Source organism: Oryctolagus cuniculus, chromosome 2 (assembly GCF_051225735.1).
Source record: "Oryctolagus cuniculus isolate XC-2025 breed Fujian yellow rabbit chromosome 2, ASM5122573v1, whole genome shotgun sequence".
NCBI lineage: Eukaryota > Metazoa > Chordata > Mammalia > Lagomorpha > Leporidae > Oryctolagus > Oryctolagus cuniculus.
Window position 1 is genome coordinate 52116943 of NC_142868.1, and position 21079 is coordinate 52138021.

Here is a 21079-nt window from a genome sequence, read left to right on the forward strand (position 1 = left end):
TTCCAGAGATTGGTTGATTAGATCCATGCCAGCTGTGTGATTAAGTAGTGAACTGCCTTAGCAATGATCTGTGCAGATGTGAATGCACCTAACTTCACAGCCATATCCAAACTGAGTCTGCGTAAGCTTTAGAAGCAGCATCTATTGCCAGATCTGGTTAGGATCTCTGTCCCTCACCCTCCCATCTGCACCTACCAAAAAAAGAAAATGTCCTTTAGGGAGCTTAGCCTTCATCATTCCACGAAGTAAAGGTGAGGCTATCATAGCACAAGGTTGGAAAGTGAGCCTGGCCTGCCCATTCTTAGGTCAGAGAGTGGTCCCCAAATGGGTGTAACCTAGGCTCGAACTAAGAGTCAATTTGTTTTTAAAGATTTATTTATTTATTTGAAAGGCTGTGTGTGTGTGTGAGTCTTGTGTGGGTGTGTGTGTGTGTGTGTGTGAGAGAGAGAGAGAGAGAGAGAGAGGGAGGGAGAGAGAGAGAGAACTTTACATCTGATGATTCACTCTCCAAATCTGCAGCAACCAGGGCTGGGCCAGGCTGAAACCAGGAGCCAAGAACTCCATCCAGGTCTCCCACATTGGTGGCAGGGACTCAAAACTTGGACCATCATTTTCTGCCTTCCCAGACATGCTAGCAGGAAACAGAGCAACTTGGACTCAAATAGGCATTCCCTTATGGGATGTTGGAGTCACAAGTGACAGCTTAACCTGCTGTGTCACAACGCTCACCCTGGAATTGGGAGTCTTTGTCTTAGATTTTATTTTTAAGCACTTGAAGGAAACCACTTTGACCTGGAATTGTGAACTGGGATGGTGGAAGCCTGGAGCCCTTTGATACCCCATCATCAAGAGGATACCCAAAGGCACTCAGAGACAAGGAACATGTTGGAGGCAAGAGCAAAGGCAAGAGAGAGGCCAAGGCACAGAAAGAGAGAGGGGACACCTGCTTACATCATTGGTTTCTTGAGCCTTTTGATATATTTTCAATCCCTGAATTTTGTGAGCTAATAAATCCGTTTTTAAAAATTTATTTATTTGAGAGGGAGAGAGAAATCTCCCATTTACTGGCTCACTCCCAAAATTTCCACATGGGCCAGAGCTGGATCAGGCCAAAGTCAGGAGCCCAGACCTCAACTAGAGTCTCCCATGTGGCTGGCTGGAACCCAAGTACTTGCGTCATCATCTGCTGCCTCCCAGGGTGCACATTAGCAGGAAGCTGGAATCAGGAGCGAAACTGGGACTTGAATGCAGTTACTCTGATACAGAATAGAGGCATCTCAAACAGCATTTTAACCACTAGAGCAAATGTCTGCCCCAGTATATTTATTTTGAATTGAACCATTTTTACTTGGGCTATCTGATGACAGAGAGAGTCTTGACAAATACAGTGGTAACTCCTTTCCTTAGATGACAGTGTTGGTTTGTCTCTCCGGTTTAGAAGGGATTAACGAACAAGGTCTTCATCTGCTCTTACTGTCATCACTGCCTTTGAGCCTTTCCAGAAGCGCCAAGGCACCCGCGTCTCTCCCCTCAGCCACGTGGCCTGCAGGGAATGGATGTCTCTCCCCTCAGCCACGTGGCCTGCAGGGAATGGATGTCTCTCCCCTCAGCCGTGTGGCCTGCAGGGAATGGATGTCGGAGAACAGATGCATTGAGAGAGGAGCAGGAAGTGCTGGCAGTGTCTGTGGCTAAGAAGAGAATTCTTCGGCAGTATAAGGTGGCTGTCTGCCCATTTGCTATTCTACCTTCTCTCACTGAAGCTAGAGGAAGACTGTGGCAGGATCTAAGTAAGGGTTTTTTGGATCGTTACAGCTCTCCCTCTTTCTTTAATGCAAAAGGCAAGGGTGTTCACAACATAGAAATTTATTTTTCAATTCAAACCATCAAAGATCCAGTTTTTCGGAATTTAATTTATGGCTCTTTTTCAGTCGATCATGGTCTTCTGGGGGCTCTTGTGAATGCTTAATTGGAAAGCAAAGAAAGATGAATGGGATGCTGTTGGTTTGCAACAGTAACAATGTGGAAATCCCCAAATACATACATTTTGCTGGTATGGGAAGGAGTCAGAGAGGACTAGAGCTTTCGCACTGCACAGGATGGCCTGAGGCAGCTGGGAGATAGCCCAGAGATCCTGGTGAAAGGTTCCAAAACAAGGAAAGGAGTGGGTGGTGCTGGAGACAAACTTAAAACAGTTTCATGACTTTGCCTGCAGCCTGCCCTGACTGGCTTAAGCTTGTTAACTAAAACATTATTCCGATTTCTTTCTCTTACCTATTTTGAACGATGACAGCATTGTTGATATGATGCATTTACAATATTTAACCACAGATGGCACCAATTAGTCATTTCATAAAGTTCAGTGTGCACCAGTCTCATCTCTTCTCTCAGTTATAAGGGGCGGGTTGCAGAAGATGGGAGTAGTAAAATATGTGTCTCTAGCCTGAAGAAAAGTTGTCAACAAGTCAGCTCTGCATTTAAGTTGAGGTGACAAGTAGGAATGATTTATTCCAACTAAAGCATTCTTGGCAGCATATGACTTTATAAAGATAATACAATTTGTTCATGTTCATATGTTCATCAGTGTCTCAACTTCTGGACTCGGCAGCTTTTCAGAGGCAAAAATTTCCCTCTTCATTATGCCCTTCCTTAACAGATGAAAATGCAAAATGTTGTAACATATCAATCTCTATAATTTATCTGCTTCTTTGACCAATAACATCAATCTAACTTTAGAGCATTGTAAAGAAGAGGATAGGATTAAATTAGGCATTGACAAGAGAGATGGAGGAAGCTATAGTGGTGTTCATGGCCTAATTACAGAAGATTTAAGAATCAAAATTGTCTATAATTATAAAGAGTCTGAAATTTAACCTAAATTCAACCTAAAAAGTTAACCTGCCACAGTTTTATGGATGCTGGTATAAGATATGAGACTCCTATGGTTAGACAAAAGCTAATTTGTGACACCCTAATAGCAGTAGCTACAACTATCAGCATTTTTTTTGCACTGGTTCCCTAACCCCAGTTCCCATGAGGTGAGGTGAAGAGGACTGCATGACACCTAAACACAAAGTGTATTGCAGGACAGGAAAGGAACTCTGTGCTTCAGGAATTCAAATATTTTCTAAGGGACAGTGCCCTTTGCTCTAAAGGGAAACACTTCTTGTATCTTCCAAAGCTATTCACTAAGCAAACATCTTTGAAAATATTGTCCATAAAAAGGAAGGGTAATCAGTCCCTTGCTTGCAAGATGTACAGGAACATGAGACGACTGGTGAAAAAAACTGCTCCTGACAATATGCACCCTCATTTCCATTCTGTACATTAGTTTCCCAAGACTGTCATAACAGATCCTCACAGACTGTGTGGGTTAAAACAACGTAAACTCATTTTTATGCAGTTCTGGAGGCACGGAATCTGTTGGCATGGTCGCATTTCCCCACAGGCTCTGGGGAGAATCTTTCCTTTCCCCTTCCAGTTTTCTGGTCACCATAGGTATGTCTTGGCTATGGCTACATCACTCCAATCTCTGCCTCTCCCTTCACACAACCTTCTCTTTTCTCCTGTATCCCACTTCCACGTGTTTCTTATAAGAACACTATTTATTAGATTTAGAGCCTACCCAGATAATGCAGGATGATCTCATCTTAAGATCCTTAATCAATCTGAAAAGACCCTTTCTTTCTAAATGAGGTCATAGTCACCAGATCTGGGAGTTAATACCCAGTAAAATTTCTCATGAATACCTGACTACATCAGCCACACTGATTAATCTGATTGACAAAGGTTAAAAACAAATCCATTCAAACTGTCCCCATTAGACTTTAATTAAAACTACTATTAACAAGACTCTAAGCACCAAAACGAGGCCAATTTGCAGTATTGAACTCAATCATGTGCACTTCCGCAGAGTTCCAGGCTCAAGTTGAAACACATCCTATAAAGAATAAGGGACAGCCTTGGAACTCCAGGTGGCTTTCTCTTTCGGTTTTGACCTTTCCACTTGGCTGCAGGCATTACTCCAGATAGAGGAGGATGTAACAGCAATTTCACAAGGAGGAAGTCTTGGGCGATTTCTATCATCTACAACAATCCTAGCCAGTGGATTGAAGTTATCTGAATGGCCCCCCGGGCTGAAATTTTGTTTCCTTCAACATCCAAAACTCTTTTATGACCACACCTAATGTGCATGCCACTGTGGTTCCAGAAGGAAGGCAGGTTAATGCATGGGGTTCACAGAAAAATCAGTTTCTTGCTTCTGTACTGCAAAAGAAATACTCAGCAAGGTGAAGAGGTAACTGACAGAATGGGAGAAATTATTTGCAAACTATGCAACTGGTAAAGGATTGATAACCAGAATTTATAAAGAAATCAAGAAACTCAACAACAACAAAACAAACAATGCAGTTAAGAAATGGGCAAAAGACTAAAACAGACATTTTTCACAAGAGGAAATCCAAATGGCTGACTGACACATGAAAAAATGCTCAGGATCACTAGCAGTCAGGGAAATGCAGATCAAAACTACAATGAGGTTTCACCTCACCCCCACGAGAATGCCTTTCGTACAGAAATCAACAAACAACAAATGCTGGCAAGGAAGTAGGGGAAAAGGTACCCTAATCCACTGTTGGTGGGAATGTAAACTGGTAAAGCCACTATGTAAGACTGACAGAGAGGCCAGCGCACTATGTAAGACAGACAGAGAGGCCAGCACCGCGGCTCAATAGACTAATCCTCCACCTAGCGGCGCTGGCACACGGGGTTCTAGTCCTGGTCGGGGTGCCGGATTCTGTCCCGGTTGCCCCTCTTCCAGGCCAGCTCTCTGCTGTGGCCCGGGAGTGCAGTGGAGGATGGCCCAAGTCCTTGGGCCCTGCACCCCATGGGAGACCAGGAGAAGCACCTGGCTCCTGCCTTCAGATCAGCACGGTACACTGTCTGCAGTGCGCTGGCTGTGGCGGCCTTTGGAGGGTGAACCAACGCCAAACAGAAGACCTTTCTCTCTGTCTCTCTCTCTCACTGTCCACTCTGCCTGTTAAAAAAAAAAAAAAAAAGACATATGGAGATACCTCAGAAATCTGAATGTAGACCTACCATATGACCCAGCCATCCCACTCCTGGGAATTTACACAAGGGAAAGGAAATCAGCAAATGAAAGAGTTATCTATGCACCCGTGTTTACTGTAGCTTAATTCACAATATCTAAGATATGGAATCAACCCAAATACCCATCAACTGAAGACTAGATAATTATGGGCTATATGGAATACTACACAGCAGTAAAAAAAAAGAAATTCTGTCATTTGCAACAAAATAGATGAAACTGGAAAATATCATACTTGGTGAAATAAGTCAGTCCCAAAAGGACAAATAACATATGTTCTCTCTGACCTGTGATAACTAATAGAGCACCTAAAAGGTAATATATGGAAGTGAAATTGACACTTTGAGAAGCAATGACTTTGGATAGCCCTTGTTTTGATTGTTGAGGAAGTTTCTTTTTCCCATACTATTTGTTGAACTATTAACATAGAGTTAATCACATGTTTATAAAGTTAGTTGAAAATAGAGCTTAGGCTAGTGCTGCAACTCACTTGGCTAATCCTCCGTCTGCGGTGCCAGCACCCCAGGTTCTAGTCCCGGTTGGGGCGCCGGATTCTGTCCTGGTTGCTCCTCTTCCAGTCCAGCTCTCTGCTGTGGCCCAGGAATGCAGTGGAGGATGGCCCAGGTGCTTGGGCCCTGCACCCGCATGGGAGACCAGGAGGAAGTACCCGGCTCCTGGCTTCAGATCGGCACAGCGCGCCGGCCGTAGCGGCCACTTAGGGGGTGAACCAATGGAAGGAAGACCTTTCTCTCTGTCTCTCTCTCTCACTGTCTAACTCTGCCTGTCAAAAGAAAGAAAGAAAGAAAGAAAGAAAGAAAGAAAGAAAGAAAGAAAGAAAGAAAGAAAGAAAGAGAGAGAGAAAGAGAAAGAAAGAGAAAGAGAGAAAGAGAAAGAAAGAGAAAGAGAGAGAGAGAGAGAGAAAGAAAGAAACAGAGAAAGAGAGAAAGGAAGAAAGAAAATAGAGCTTAGTAAAAAATAAGAATGGGAATAGAAGAGGGAAGAGGAGGAAGGGTGGGAGAGTGGGTGGGAGGGTGGGTACGGTGGGAAGAATCACCATGTTCCTAAAGTTGTAATTATGAAATGGATGAAGTTTGTATTCCTTAAATAAAAGGTTTCTGGGGGGAAAATTACAGTTTCTTTCTTTTTTCCTTAAAACCCTTTTACAAAATACACTGGATAGTAGCAAGGGAAAGAAGGTAAGATTTGTGGAAAACTTTATAAGCAGTTTGGTACTGCAGCACAGGATAAAGCAGGGGTGGTTCAAAATGAGGCCAGCACTATAAATGGCTGCAATGATTATTCAATACGGCTGATTTCAAAATGCAAGATCATGGAGCATTTTAAATGTCATCTTGTTTATGATTCTGAGATGTCCTCTGACTTGGCACTTATTTCTTCATCCTTCATCTATAATTATATTGCAGGGATTCCTAAAAAATGATAGTTAGATGCCACAGTGTAGGTAAAAATGCCCTGAATTCATGTTGCCAAGCCCCAAAGCCTTGTCCATGCTTGTCAAGGAGGGGCTAACCTTCTCTCTATTCATACAACACATATAATTTTTGAGATGCACAAAGTGCTGGAGAAAGAAATGATTGTTTAGAACTGTTGGTGTTTCTGCAGTGAGATTTACATCAGTTTGGAGACCACAGGTTGACAATGCCTCAAATGTGTTCTGTTGATGGACTTGTAGGCATTAGGGTTTTCAACAGGAGTAGAACAATCATGTCTAGTGCTTGTTTTTTGAGATTGACTTCCCTTTTTGTCCACACCAGTAGCTGGTTGTCATTTATTGGCTCCATGGGATGACTAAGTGATGCCTATAAGAATGGAAGTGTGAAAGACATCCAGAGGTGCTGTCAAGTCTGTTGCATGGGATGGCAATGCCTGGGGCTATCCCCTGCTACTTTCAGTATACTTCCTGATAAGGTTAAGTGGAATGGAGATCAAATCCTGATCAGAATTGGCTGGAGGTGAGGTGGAAGGTCCAGAAGTCGGTTAAATGTAAAGCTGTTAATGCACTAGGACATTTGTGGGTGAGATTTTAGAGTGGGGCTGGCGCTGTGGAATAGCAGGTAAAGCTGCAGCCTGCAGTGCCAGCATCCCATATGGGTGCCGGTTCGAGTCCCAGCTGCTCCACTTCTGATCTGGCTCCCTGCTATGGCCTGGGAAAGCAGTAGAAGATGGCCCAAGTCCTTGGACTCCTGCACCAATGTGGAAGACCTTGAAGAGGCTCCTACCTCCTGGCTTCAGATGGGCCCGGCCGTTGTGTCTATTTGGGGAGTGAACTAGAAGATGGAACACTATTCTCTTTCTCTCTCTCTCTCTTTCTCTCTCTCTCTGCCTCTGCCTCTCTGTAACTCTGCCTTTCAAATAAATAAATAAATCTTTAACAAAAAAGATTTTAGAGTGGTTAAAAAATAATCATGAATGTTCTTCCCTCCTCATACTTTTTCTGAAGTGCGATATTCCTTTTACATGTCCCACCACCACTAAAATCATATGTCCATTCTAGTAGTTACAACTTCTTTCTAGTTATCTCTTACTTGCACCCAGACTCTGTCTAGATATGTTAGGTGCAAGTGACAGAAAAGCATTTTTATAGAGCTTATTGAGACCCATTATTTCCTCCATTTAGACCCAAGTGGGCCAGCACAGGGAGATTCAGTGAACAATGGGCTCTGTGATCCTTATCCTGGCCATCCAGGACATGTCAATTCAATAATGGAAAACAGAATTTCCATTTTAGACAGGTTTTCACCAAGAGAGTATACAAGCCAGGACTGCTTAGGGCTGCTCTCAGAGAAAAGACAGACACATTTTTGCAAAATAAACAAACAAAAATTTCCCTTCATTTTTATCAAGATAAAAACTAGGAAACATCTGAGCAAAGTCCATCACTTTCTGGGGACAGCCATATCGTGTGACCAAATTGTCTTAGACACATATGGAAACCTAGACAAAGTTAGGGAGGTTGAGTCACAAATGTTTTTGAGTGCATTTTTGAAGAGGCCATTCCAATGGTCAGTATCAAATGCCTGTGGATTGCATGACTCACAGAAGAACTGTTGAATGCCTTGGCTATTAGTGCTTTGTTGACCAGCTTTTGTGATAAAAGGTGCACCATTGTCAGACCGCAAGTCATCCAGAAAGCCAAAAGCTCTTCACAGACAAGTTTGAAAGGCTGCATTGATGTGGCTAGAGTCAGCTGTTCAGATTTCAATAGCAAATCTGGAACCTTAAAAAGTGTCAACAATGATGAGCATCATCAAGAGCCTCTGGAAAGGGTCAAAGGTTCAGTTTACCCCATCTGCTAGGAGTTTACAAGAGCAACACTTCATGCAATGTGGCCTCCAGCACAGCAAGACAAATGGGCCAACTATGACAGGGTCACAAGTCTGGCATATAGTGGTAGCCTCTCCATCAGAAACAGAGTCCTTTACTTTGTGCCAAAGCTATGGTGGTGGTCTCAGACATGTGTTTCCATGTCCACTATGATGATGGATTGAGGCAGCATTGTTGGCATTCTAGGTGGTACAGACTCAGTGGGCAGCTTGATTCCAGTTGGTCTCAGACAAGGAAAGGTCCCTTAATGTGGATACCTATGTAAATGATACAGGTAGTTCAATCAGCAGCCACAATTCGTTTCTAATATTCACAGTTCATAGCCTCCAAATTAGTTGTCTTTATAGTTTTCAAAGTGGCATGTAGGCCACTAACAATGGCTTGAGAGTAAGTAAAAATTTAACTTGGTGTTTCCACCAAGATAAGTACTGACATTGAGCATAGTAGGTTAAGCATCTGCCTGCAGTGCTGACATCCCATATAGGTGCCAGTCCAAGACCCAGCTGCTCCACTTCCAATCCAGCTTCCTGCTGATAGCCTGGGAAAGCAGCAGAGGATGGCCCAAGTCTTTGGGCCTCTGTACCCATGTGGGAGACCCAGAAGAAGCTCCTGGCTCCTGGCTTTGGCCTGGTCCAGCTCTGATCATTGTGGCTATTTGGGGAGTGAACCAGTGGATGGAAGACCTCTCTGTTTCTCCCTCTCTCTCTGTAACTCTGCCTCTCGAGTAAATAAATGAATCTTAAAAAAAAAAAAAAACCTGTGAGCCTCCAGTTCCTATTATCCTTTTTCATTGGACATATAAAACTGTGTTGTTGACGTATTACATCTTACGAAATCCCTGTTTAAATTATTAATTTTTTATTTGTGAGGCAAAGAGAAAGAGAGAGATGCAGATATGAAGAGAGAGAGAGAGAGAGAGGCAGACAGACAAATTGACAGATGGAGAGTGCCTGTCTGCTGGTTGACTAGAAATGCCCACAATGGCTGGGGGCTAGAATGAAAACCAAAATCAGCAACGGGAATTCAATCCAGGTCTCCCGTGTAGGTGGCAGGTACCCAACTACGAGTCAGCACCTGTTGCCACAGGGTTTGCACAGGCAGCAGTCTGGAATTGAGAGCCAGAGCTGGGTAACAAACCCAGGTGCTCCAATATGGGATGCAATCTTCTTAACTGCTAGGCCAAACTCCTGCCCTGACTTTAAATTCTTAATCAGGGCTTTTCTCCCTCTGAGATTCTATACTGTTTCTGTTGGACCTCCCAGGAGCGGACAGGGAGGGAGACTGAGGAGCAGTGTATAGCTTCCACTAGCACATCTTTAAATGTTACTCTTATCAACTAGGAAAATTACCTGTGGACATTATGTGTTGCTGTGGATTCGTTCTGAGAGGAGGAGCGCAGTGGGGGCAAGAGGCACGGAGTCACCACACAGACCCCAGGAGTCGGGTGAAAGCGGGCCAGAGGCGAGCAGCCCGCAGACTCGTTTATTTCAGTTGGTAGAGCAGCTTAAATAGCCAAGGAAGCCAATCTGGTCAAGGGGCAGTCTATGCCCTAACCAATCACAGCCTGTTGCCAGGCAGTTTCTGAAGCCATCCAATCACAGCCTGTTGCCAGGCAGGCTCCATTGCCATGTGGTTTCTGAAGCCATCCAATCACAGCCTGTTGCCAAGCAGGCTCCGTTGTCATGTGGTTTCCGAAGCCATCCAGTCAAAACCTGTTGCCAGCGGCCATTTTGGCATGGCCTTCTCATTCCACCACAGTTATGAATATTTATAACAAAAGCAGGTAAAACATCAATAGCAATTTCATGTTCAACTATGGAATCCACAAAAAATGTACATGATATTTGACTAAAGGGTCCTGGCAGAAGACCACATTAGATTCTCTTTCCTACTGCAAACTTTCCCAAAATTCCATCAGTTGAATTGAGAACCAACTCTCCCCATTGGATCAGCGAGGATATTGACTTGGGCAATCATCTCCAGCAGAGCTGTAAAATTGTATGTCGCTGTCTCTTTCTGGCATTCAAGATGTCCAAGTGAGGATGTGGCAGGTCCGCGGGTATGAAATGCCAGATTTCCCTGGGTCTTCCAGTAGATGTGATGATCAACTGTGCTAAAACATAGGAGCCAAAAATCTGTATATCATGTCTGTGAAGGGGACCAAGGGATGGCTGAGCAGACTTCCTGCCACTGGTGTAGGTAACAGGGTTGATGGCCTCGGACAAGAAAGGCAAGCCAGGCCGGTGCCACGCCTCAACAGGCTAATCCTCCACCTTGTGGCGCCGGCACACTGGGTTCTAGTCTCGGTCGGGGCGCCGGATTCTGTCCCAGTTGCTCCTCTTCCAGGCCAGCTTTCTGCTGTGGCCCGGAAGTGCAGTGGAGGATGGCCCAAGTGCTTGGGCCCTGCACCCCATGGGAGACCAGGAGAAACACCTGGCTCCTGCCTTCGGATCAGCGCAGTGCATCAGCCGCAGCGCGCCGGCCGCGTCAGCCATTGGAGGGTGAACCAATGGCGAAGGAAGACCTTTTTCTCTGTCTCTCTCTCTCACTGTCCACTCTGCCTGTCAAAAAAAAAAAAAAAAAAAAAAAAAAAAAAAAAAAAAAGGCATGCCAGAGTTCAGAAAGAAGGTACATCTAGCAGTGGTATTTCGACAGCAATCTTTTCAGAGAAAAGAGCATGTTTCTATATTTTGAAGATAATGCAGGGGTCATAGCAAACAATCAATGTGAGCTGAAAGGTTCTGCCATCACTGAACCAGCTGCAGAGGAGTGTGCAGACTTGTGGCCCAAGATTGCATCCAACACAGGCAGCATTGCATGATCCTCCAGTGTATTTGAAAAAAGATAAATAACCCATTAAAAGTATTTGCTCCCCCCAAAAAAGTTGTATGTCCCCTCTTCCTGCTAAATATCCAGGATGCGTGGGTGGATAAGTATGGTTTCTGATACCCCTTATGGACAGGGAGAACTCAGCCTCACCTCTGTTTTTCCTCTTAACAGAGTTTAGGTAGGGTAGAAGAAAAGGGAAGAATCAGACATGAAGGTAGAGAGTAGCTCTAGCAACTAAAAAGGCTTTGATTCAGTTTCAACAGTATGGCTCACTGCTAAGCCAATGCATTACCATTGTTTTGGGTCCCCCAAATGCTCTATGTGGGGACTTCACAATGTTTGTGGGAAAACTGAATGAATGATGAGTTAATTTGGTACAAACTAACATACGAGTAGTCTTCAAAAGATTCGTAGAAAATGCATAATATGAAAAAAAACTCTCAGTGGATTTTAAAACATTTTTAATCCAAAATAAACTCGGTTTTTAATTCCACTTCCCACAAATTTCCTGAAGCACTCTCATATATTGGTTGGCAGTGTCCTCATGATTGATACTGTTTCCTGCAAAAGGGGGAAGAAACTTCTGCCCACCCAGGACAAATTTTGGTATCAGCTTTTACAATTGGGTGTACCCAAGGTTATTGTCAGCTAGTCAGGGAAATCCTCCATTTAGAGAGTAATTAACAATGTTCGTGGCAGCACTGGGCAGCTGTCTTTGAACTTATTTCCTATTATTTAGCCTAAAACCACATATTCAATTCCCCTTTATTGACAGGTAATAAGTAGACCATTCATCACATTGTTGTCTATAAAATTCAGTAAGCATGCTTCCTGTTATCTCCCATGGACTTCCCTCAAATCCGATTAGCTAAATCACAATTCCTTCCGACTGAAGAGTCACATTCTGTGGTGGTTATCCCATCCTCATCACCAAAATCATCAAGAACCATGAAGGGTCTGAGACTTTGCCTTACTTTCAAGTAATAAGGTAGCCTGATATAATTTCATGGCTGCTGTAAGAAGACATGAGACTCCTGAGTTAGAGGAAAAGACAATTTGGTACTTACAGCAACAGAAATAGCTTGCGAATCAGCATTTTTACCACTGGTTCCCTGAGCCCTAATTCCTACAGAGTGACACTAAAAGGTCCTGATTTCACTGCATACCCTGCGGGTTGTGTAGTGGGAGAGGAACCTTGAGCTGAGAGAACTACGTATTTCTAAATGAGCAACAAGCTTGTCTGCCCTTTTCTCTGAGAGGAGAAACTCCAGCTTCCAGGGCTATTCAGAAAACCAGCCTCCCTGAAGAGATAATCCAGAACAAGGAGCAGTCAGTGCCTTGCTTACAAGACGTGCAGTTACTTAAGGAGCTATGAGAACTGACTTTCAGATACTCATGTTGTCATTTGATGAAATCTTCTTCCAGGTATTCACATTTATTTTTGAAATGACTGCATAAAACATTAAAGCGAATGCAAACAAATTTGCTATCAAAATCATTAGGAGAGAATACCAAACATTCATCTCCAGGATAAGTCTGAGATGGATAATAATGGTAAAGTATCTCTGCTAATATTTTACCTAGGAAATAGCAGAGACTGTAGGTGCTGCTGTTAAGATGTACACCTCCCACTATAGAGTTCTTGACTTTTTGTTCTGTCTCTGGCTCCTGATTCTAGCTGTCTGTCAGTGCAGAGCCTGGGAGGCGGCAGGTGATGGCTCAAGTAGTTGGGTCCCTGCCACTCATGTGGGAGGCTTGGATTGAGTTTCCAGCTCCTGGTTTTGACCTAGCTCAGTCCCAGTCATTGTGGACATTTGGGGAGTGAACCAGCAGATAGGAACTATGTCTGCCTCTCAAATAATAAAAAATAGCAGAGAAATGTCTTTTTTAAAACTTAAAAATTCGGGGGATATATTGTAGATTCACATATAGCTGTAAGAAATAATATAGAAAGACCCTCAGTTTTCTCCAAAAATAACATCTTATGAAACTACGATATAATATAAACCAGGATGTTGATATTGATACACTAAAGATACAGCACATTTCTGTCATGACCAGGATTCTGTTTGTTGCCTCTTTATAGCCATTACCATTTTTTCAGCTTTCTCAGTTTTCTTTAAATATACTTTCTTGGTCAAACCAAACTTTTCATTTAAAGAACCTACCTTTCCTATATTAAGGTAAATCAATACTTAGTTTATTAGACTGTTTGCCACCGATCAGATGGGATGGTTTATACTTACAATGAGAAAATTTCTATATAATTTTTGCAAATATAAGTAAACTAGATTATTATATGAGTAGAACATTGGGAATAAACAAAGAAGTGGGGGGTAGAAATCCCATTATTTTGGCCTTTTAATCTTTTTTGTGTATTTCTTTTCTATCTTCTTTGCTCAGAGAGATAGAGATGATAGAGAAACTATACATATCTGAATATTAACATTTTGTTATAGTCTTGAAAGCAACATTAGTAAAGGAACACCCTTTTTTTCTTACCTTTGCACAAAAATAAGATAGATTGGTGTGGGAGGTTTTAGGTATTTGTCAGATATCCAAGACTCTAAAAAATCACAGTTACCTTACATGGAAGGCATAGGGATGGATTCATCAGTGGGCAGATGGCCAGGGGCTTGTGCAGGAACAGAAAGAGGAGTCTGTTGGCTTCTTGGTTTGGCCAGCAGCTAGAAGGAGACGGAGAACTGAGAAGGTGGTTACCCCCAGAGCAGCACATTTTCAACAGCCACTATTTATGATACAAGGATGTCAGAAGCAACAGTGTGAATATGTAACCATCTCCCCAGAGGTCAGAGCATGAGTCACTGTGCTTGAGTCAGGGGGGGGTGGCCTTCTTTTACACTCACCCTCAATCATCAATCAAGGACATTTCTCCTCTGGAATAAGGACACCTCTCCTCCCTCAAAGCCAGGCCCTAGTTACAGATCTGGTGTGGACAGGGAGAGATCTGCCAACAGTAGTCCAAATGCCAGTGGACTGACTGGTCAATGCTTAGTCAGTCTTCCAAGTGAAACCATAATTACCTCCCATCCTCAAAATAGGACTTATAAATGCAATTATTTATGTGTGATCCTTTTACACATGGTTTCATGAATTTTATTCATGCTAATCAATATTTCCCATTAGATTTTGTTTCTCAGATTCTATTATAAGAAAAATCCTTTTATATGGATGCTCTTATGAATAAATTATTGGCATGAAAAAAAATCTTGTGGACCACAATATCTCCTCAAGGGTAAAACTGTTTATTCCTTAATGAAAATATGTTTCTTTGCTGGCGCCACGGCTCACTAGGCTAATCCTCCGCCTTGCGGCGCCGGCACACCGGGTTCTAGTCCCGGTTGGGGTGCCGGATTCTGTCCCAGTTTCCCCTCTTCCAGGCCAGCTCTCTGCTGTGGCCCGGGAGTGCAGTGGAGGATGGCCCAAGTACTTGGGCCCTGCACCCCATGGGAGACCAGGACAAGCACCTGGCTCCTGCCGTTGGATCAGCGCGGTGCGCCGGCTGCAACACACCAGCTGCAGCGGCCATTGAAGGGTGAACCAATGGCAAAGGAAGACCTTTCTCTCTGTCTCTCTCTCTCACTGTCCACTCTGCCTGTCAAAAAATAAAAAAAAAAATTAAAAAAAGAAAATATGTTTCTCTTTTTAAGAATGTTATCTTTCATTTCATTCATGTGAGGCTGTGGATCAATTAAGTGCCAAGATAACGGATATGGCTTCTAAAAATAAACACAATACATTTGATATTTTAGAGATAATTACATGAGATTTTATTCAAAAGCTCCATATATAACTATTTGACCTTACGGAAATCTACATAAACACCAACTTCATCATTCATAAAGTGGGAATGATTCATGCCAGCATCACAGAGATATCTGGATTCAATAGTGGAGCTTTGTCTAGTGTGATGGTTCCAGAAGTCCCATGGATAGATGCCAACCAATGTCCTGTGTTAGCCTAGAGGAGTCTTGTTAGTGAGTCTCATGTTCACTTACTGGCCCTAGTCTGTGGTCAGGAAAAAGGGGTTAAATTGATGTTTCTGAACTAAATGTTACTTACCAGCTGGTGATTTGAGCCAAGTCCCAAACTCTCGCAGTCCCACTTAATACACAAAGCCAATGTGGAGGAGAATGGGATAGTAACTAGACTAGCTCAGAGGCACTTAACCTTGACAGCACATTAGAATCACCTAGGGATATTTGAAAAAGCCTACTGCCTAGACCACACCTGAGGCCAATTAAATCAGAATCTGCGAGGTTAAATCAGAGTCAAAGAGTCAGAGAACTCAGAGGGCTTCCATAGCCTTGGAAACTCATGACTGGAGCATAGGGAGATTACTGATGCCATAGACAGGAGTGTCAATTGGTAAAGTCAACAACAGGAGTCACTGTGCACTTACTCCTCATGTAGGATCTCTGTCCTTAATGTGCTGTGCATTGAGATTTAATGCTATAACGAGTACTCAAACAATATATTTCACTTTGTGTTTCTATGGGGGTGCAAACTGTTGAAATCCTTACTTAATGCATACTAAACTGATCCTCTGTAAAAAAAAAAAAAAAAAGAAATTATCAATTCCCAACTTGACTCTCACTGGGATTAAATATGACAATAGGTCTGCTCTGATTTCATCATCATTTAAAAAAAATCATCTATTATTTTTCACTTTATGTTTCTGTGTGGGAGCAAACTGTTGAAATCCATACTTAATGTATACTAAGCTGATCTTCTGTATATTAAGATAATCGAAAATGAATCTTGATGTGAATGGAAGGGGAGAGGGAGTGGGAAAGGGGAGGGTTGTGGGTGGGAGGGACGGTATGGGGGGGAAGCCATTGTAATCCCTAAGTCGTACTTTGGAAATTTATATTCATTAAATAAAAGTTTAAAAAAAAAATCAGAGTCAATGATTTTTCAAACTCCCCAGGCAATTACACTATTCAGCCAATGACTGCAAGCTACTTGACTAGATGTATAAGTCACCATTCAACTCAAAAACTCAATAATTCTACATGAAATGTTCGACAGCATTCTGAAAAATAAAACATTATTAATGTTGTTTGTGATTGTTGGTGTATAAAATTTCAATCCATTCTCCACAGGGTGAAGATGTTAGGGATGGAGACAGAGGGTCTAAGAAAAGACAGGATTCTTCATAGAGTTTGTGTCTTTTGAGAGCAGTTCTCACACCTGCTTCAACTATTATCATATCATCTCTGACAATTTCAACAGGACTCTATCATAAAAGTCCATAAGTAATTGTAGTTGCTGAAGACAGCAGTGTGACCTTGGGAAGTTAATCTCATCTTATTTTGCCTTGCTGTCATTTGGATATTGGACTAGATTACCTATCTCAGTAGTTCATTCTAGCTTTAACCTTTAGGAATTTAAGTGCAGTGTTTCATTCATAGTAAGAATTAAATGTTTGTGACAATAATACTTTTCTAGGGGAAGATATGGAAATGTGGGTGTAATTCCAGTATTTTTTCTTAAAGATTAATTTATTTATTTGAAAGGCAGAGTTTACAAAGAGGCAAAGGCAGAGGTAGAGAGAGAAATAGTTCTTCCATCCATTGGTTTACTCCCCAAATGGCCCAATGGCCAGAGCTGGGCAGATTAGATGCCAGGAGCCAGGAGTTTCTTCTGGGTCTCCCATGCTGGTGCAGGGGCCCAAGGACTTGGGCCATCTTCTACTGCTTTCCTAGGCCATAGCAGAGAGCTGGATCAGAAGTGGAGCAGGTGGGATACCCATATGGGATGCTGGCATGCAGATGATGGCTTTACCTGCTATGCCACAGTGCTGGTCCCTATAATTCAAGTATTTTAAATGAAAGTCTGAACCCTGTTGTAGGGGGCGGCATTTGGCATAGCAGTTAAGATGCCACTCGGGTTGCTGCATCCCATATCAAAATCCCTGGGTTTGAGTCTCAGCTCTGCTCTCAATTTCAGCTTCCCACTGATGTGAACCTGGGGCAGCAGCAGGTGATGGCTCAAGTACTTCAGTCCCTGCCATCCACATGGGAGACTTTCACTGGGTCCCAGCCCCAGCTGTTTCAGGCATTTCGAATGAAACATCCTATGGAATATATCTTTTCCTCTCTCCTATTCTCTCTCTCTCTTTCAAATAAATAAAACATAAAAAAGAGAACCCTACTGAATTAACTTCTGGGAAGAATACTCAAGAAAATATTTTATTTTGCACACTTAGAGAGGAATGTTTACAATTTTATTCAAAGTAGTCACATAGAATTAGGTGTCATATATATGACTTTTTAAAAAAGGTCTATTTATTTGAAAGGCAGAGTTATAGAGAGAGGAAGAGAGAGAGAGAGAGAGAGAGAGAGAGAGAGAGATGTTCCATTTGCTGGTTTACTCCCCAAATGGCCACAATGGCCAGGACTGGGCCAAGCCGAAGCCAGGAGCCTGGAACTCCATCCAGGTCTCCTGCATGGGTGGCAAGGGCCAAAGCACTTAGGCTATCTTTTGCTGCTTTCCCATGAGCATTAGCAGGAAGCTGGATCATAAGTAGAACAGCTGGGACTAAAACTAGTGTTCACATGGAATGCCAGTGTTGTAGGCCCCAAATACAGGCTTTTATACTTAAAAATAATTATTTTATAACCTAACCATAGGTGTTATGCTCTTTTTGCACTCATGATACTGGAAGTCTGTCTTTCTCTGTTTCTGTATCTCTGACTCCTTGCCTCTCAAATAAAATGAAAATAACTAAAATTTAAAAGGAAGTCCTGCTTATTGAAAATTTATATTCACAACATAGGTAAGGATATACAATTAAATCATTTACAAGAATAGTAAATTCATAAATGCCAATAAAACAATATCTACCAAAACTATAGCTATAATTATAAAATTATAACCAGATTTGAGTTATTGCTTGAATGTTAACTAGGAAATGAATAGTTTTGAAGCCTGATTTCGTATGTATACATTTTAATAAATAGATCACAAAGATTCTATATTGATCAGAATTTTGAAACTTGATTTTTTCTGTAGAATGAAAAGTTTCCACTGATTTTCCCTTTTAATTTCATGAATGTATGTTTACTATTTCAATGAAGTTGAGAGTTTCTTCTCCTTTTTCTACATTGTTGTATATAGGGTGTGTTGTTGATGGTGAAATTTAAATAGATTATAGCTGACTGTTCAAGATTTTACCCAAGGGGCTGCCGTTGTGGCAGGTAAAGTTGCCACCTGCGATGCTGGCATCCCATATGGGTGCTGATTCAAGACCCAGTTGCTCCACTTCTGATCCAGCTCCCTATTAATATGTTTGGAAAATCAGTAGAAGATGGCCCAAGTCCTTGGGCCCTTGCACCCATGTGGGAAACCCAGAAGCTCCTGGCTCTTGGCTTCGTGCTAGCCAGCCCCAGCTTTTGCAGATATTTGGGGAGTGAGCCAGTGGATGGAAGATCTGTCTCTCCCTCGCTCCCTCCTTCCCTTCCTCTCTCCCTCCCTCCTTCTTTCTCTCCCCCTATCTGTAACTCTGCCTTTCCAATAAATAGTAAACAAATCTTTAAAATTTTTTTTAATGCAAACTAGAGGGAGATGAAGCTATCTGCACTGACTGATGAAGCTTTGGATTGTATGGCACTAAGGAGTGGAAATGTGGTTTTTGTTGTTTCTGTTTAGATAAACATGCTTTTTAAAAAGATGTAGGTGTGAACATAAGAGGTACACTGGGAGTTTTGTCCACCCAGGATCTGAACCTTCTTTCTACATTTGGGAGATTCTCCACTGGATGAGTATGGAAAGGAGTAGAACTCTTCTTTTACTAAAAAAGAGTGAAAAGAGGAAAGATTAGAAAATCATCAGTATTCATTTTCCCATGCAACTAGAGAATGATCATGTGACCTTAGGAAAGCCAGTATGAGGCTTTCACCAAGAACACCGAATCAGGTGCAGGATACAAAGAGAAGGAGACTGTGGAAAACCTTCTCTGTTGGCAGCACTGACAGCGACATTCAGTCTTCAAGGGTGATAGAGGCAGGAGTTCTGCTGTAGTATCAGGACATATTTCCCCCCTACTAAGGAACTACTACACAGTCATCCTTGGCATTTATGGGGGGATTGGTCCCAAGACCCTCCACAGATAACCAAAATCTGGGGATGCTCAAGTCTTTTCTATAAAATGACATAGTATTTGCAAATAACCTATGCACATCTCTTGAATACTTCAAGTCATCTCTACATTACATATCATACCTACCACTGTGTCAATGCTATAGTTGCTATGCTTTATTTAGGAAATAATGATAAGAAAAAATTCTGTTCATGTTCAGTACAGATACAATTTTCATTTTTCAAATATTTTCAACCCAAGATTGGTTGAATTTACAGCTGCAGCATCCAGGGATGTGGAACCTATGGATCTATCTATCATCTATCTATCTATTATCTATTCTCTTTCAGAAAATTTAAGATAGCTTATACACTCTGGCCTCAGAATCAGCCCTAAGGGCATTCAGATCTGGCTAAAAAGCCCGTAAGAGTTTCTCAGGCATGGAAAGCCAAGACACTATGGCAAAAATAAATAAATAAATAAAATAAAAATGACCTAAGTGAAAGATCTCTGTGAGTGAGATCCCAGCAGAAAGAAGGGCCATCAAAGAAGGAGGCACCTTTCTCTGAAGGGAGGAGAGAACTTCCACTGTGATATGGCCTTGGCTAAACAAGATTGGAGTTGGTGAACTCAGGAGGCTTCCATAGCCCTGACAGCTTATGACAAGAGCCTTGGGTGATTACTGACGTCATAAATAAGAGTGTCAATTGTTAAATCAACAACGGGTGTCACTGTGCACCTGCTCCCCATGTAGGATCTCTGTCCTTAATGTGTTGTACCATGCGAATTAACAGTAAAACTACTACTCAAACAGTACTCTATATCTTGTGCAGTTGTGTGGGTGCAGTCTGTTAAAATCTTTACTTAGTATATACTAAGTTGATCTTCTGTATATAAAGATAATTGAAAATGAATCATGATGAAGAATGGGATGGGAGAGGGAGTGGAAGATGGGATGGTTGCGAGTGGGAGGGAGGTTATTGGGGGAAAGCTGCTATAATTCAAAAGTTGTACTTTGGAAATTTGTATTTATTAAATAAAAGTTGAAAAGATAGCTTATAAATATTTTTACTTATTATATTAACATAGCTTATAAATACATAGTTTATAATATATCAAGATCACTTTAAATGTTGGTAAAATATACTAGAAAAGAAAAAAATGATAGCGATATAAAATAGAGCCAGGAATAAAGTTAATGCTAGAACCTATACAATGAAGTCCGATCTACTTGCTAAACATTCAGCAACAAATTTGATTCTAAGGTTTTTATTAGCCAGAAGAAAGAGACAAATGATCAATTACACACTGGTTAAGACATTAACACTTGTAGGAAATGTATCTGTTTCTATTAAAGTAATGCTCCCTTATCCATGTTTCACTTTCTGCAGTTTTTTTATTTTTTAATTCTTTTTATTTAATAAATACAAATTTACAAAGTACAACTTTTACATTGTTGTGGCTTTTTTCCCCATAACTTCCTTCCCACCCGCAACCATCCCATCTCCCACCCCCTCTCCCATTCCACTCTTCATCAAGATTCATTTTCAATTATCTTTATATACAGATGATCAATTTAGTATATACTAAGTAAAGATTTTAACAGACTGCACCCACACAACTGCACAAGATATAGAGTACTGTTTGACTAGTAGTTTTACCGTTATAATTCTCATAGTACAACACATTAAGTACAG

General features: G+C 41.8%; 1 long non-coding RNA gene and 1 other non-coding gene across 2 annotated transcripts in view; one reads left to right on the forward strand and one right to left on the reverse strand.

Moving 5' to 3' along the window:
• Positions 1-21079, forward strand: part of LOC138848463 (uncharacterized) — a 152865-nt gene that overhangs the window by 54960 nt on the left and 76826 nt on the right. The gene's annotated exons all lie outside the window — the stretch shown is intronic.
• On the reverse strand, positions 6537-6657 carry LOC127490469 (U6atac minor spliceosomal RNA). The gene has a single exon (XR_007918416.1). It is a non-coding gene; the product is annotated as a U6atac minor spliceosomal RNA (small nuclear RNA).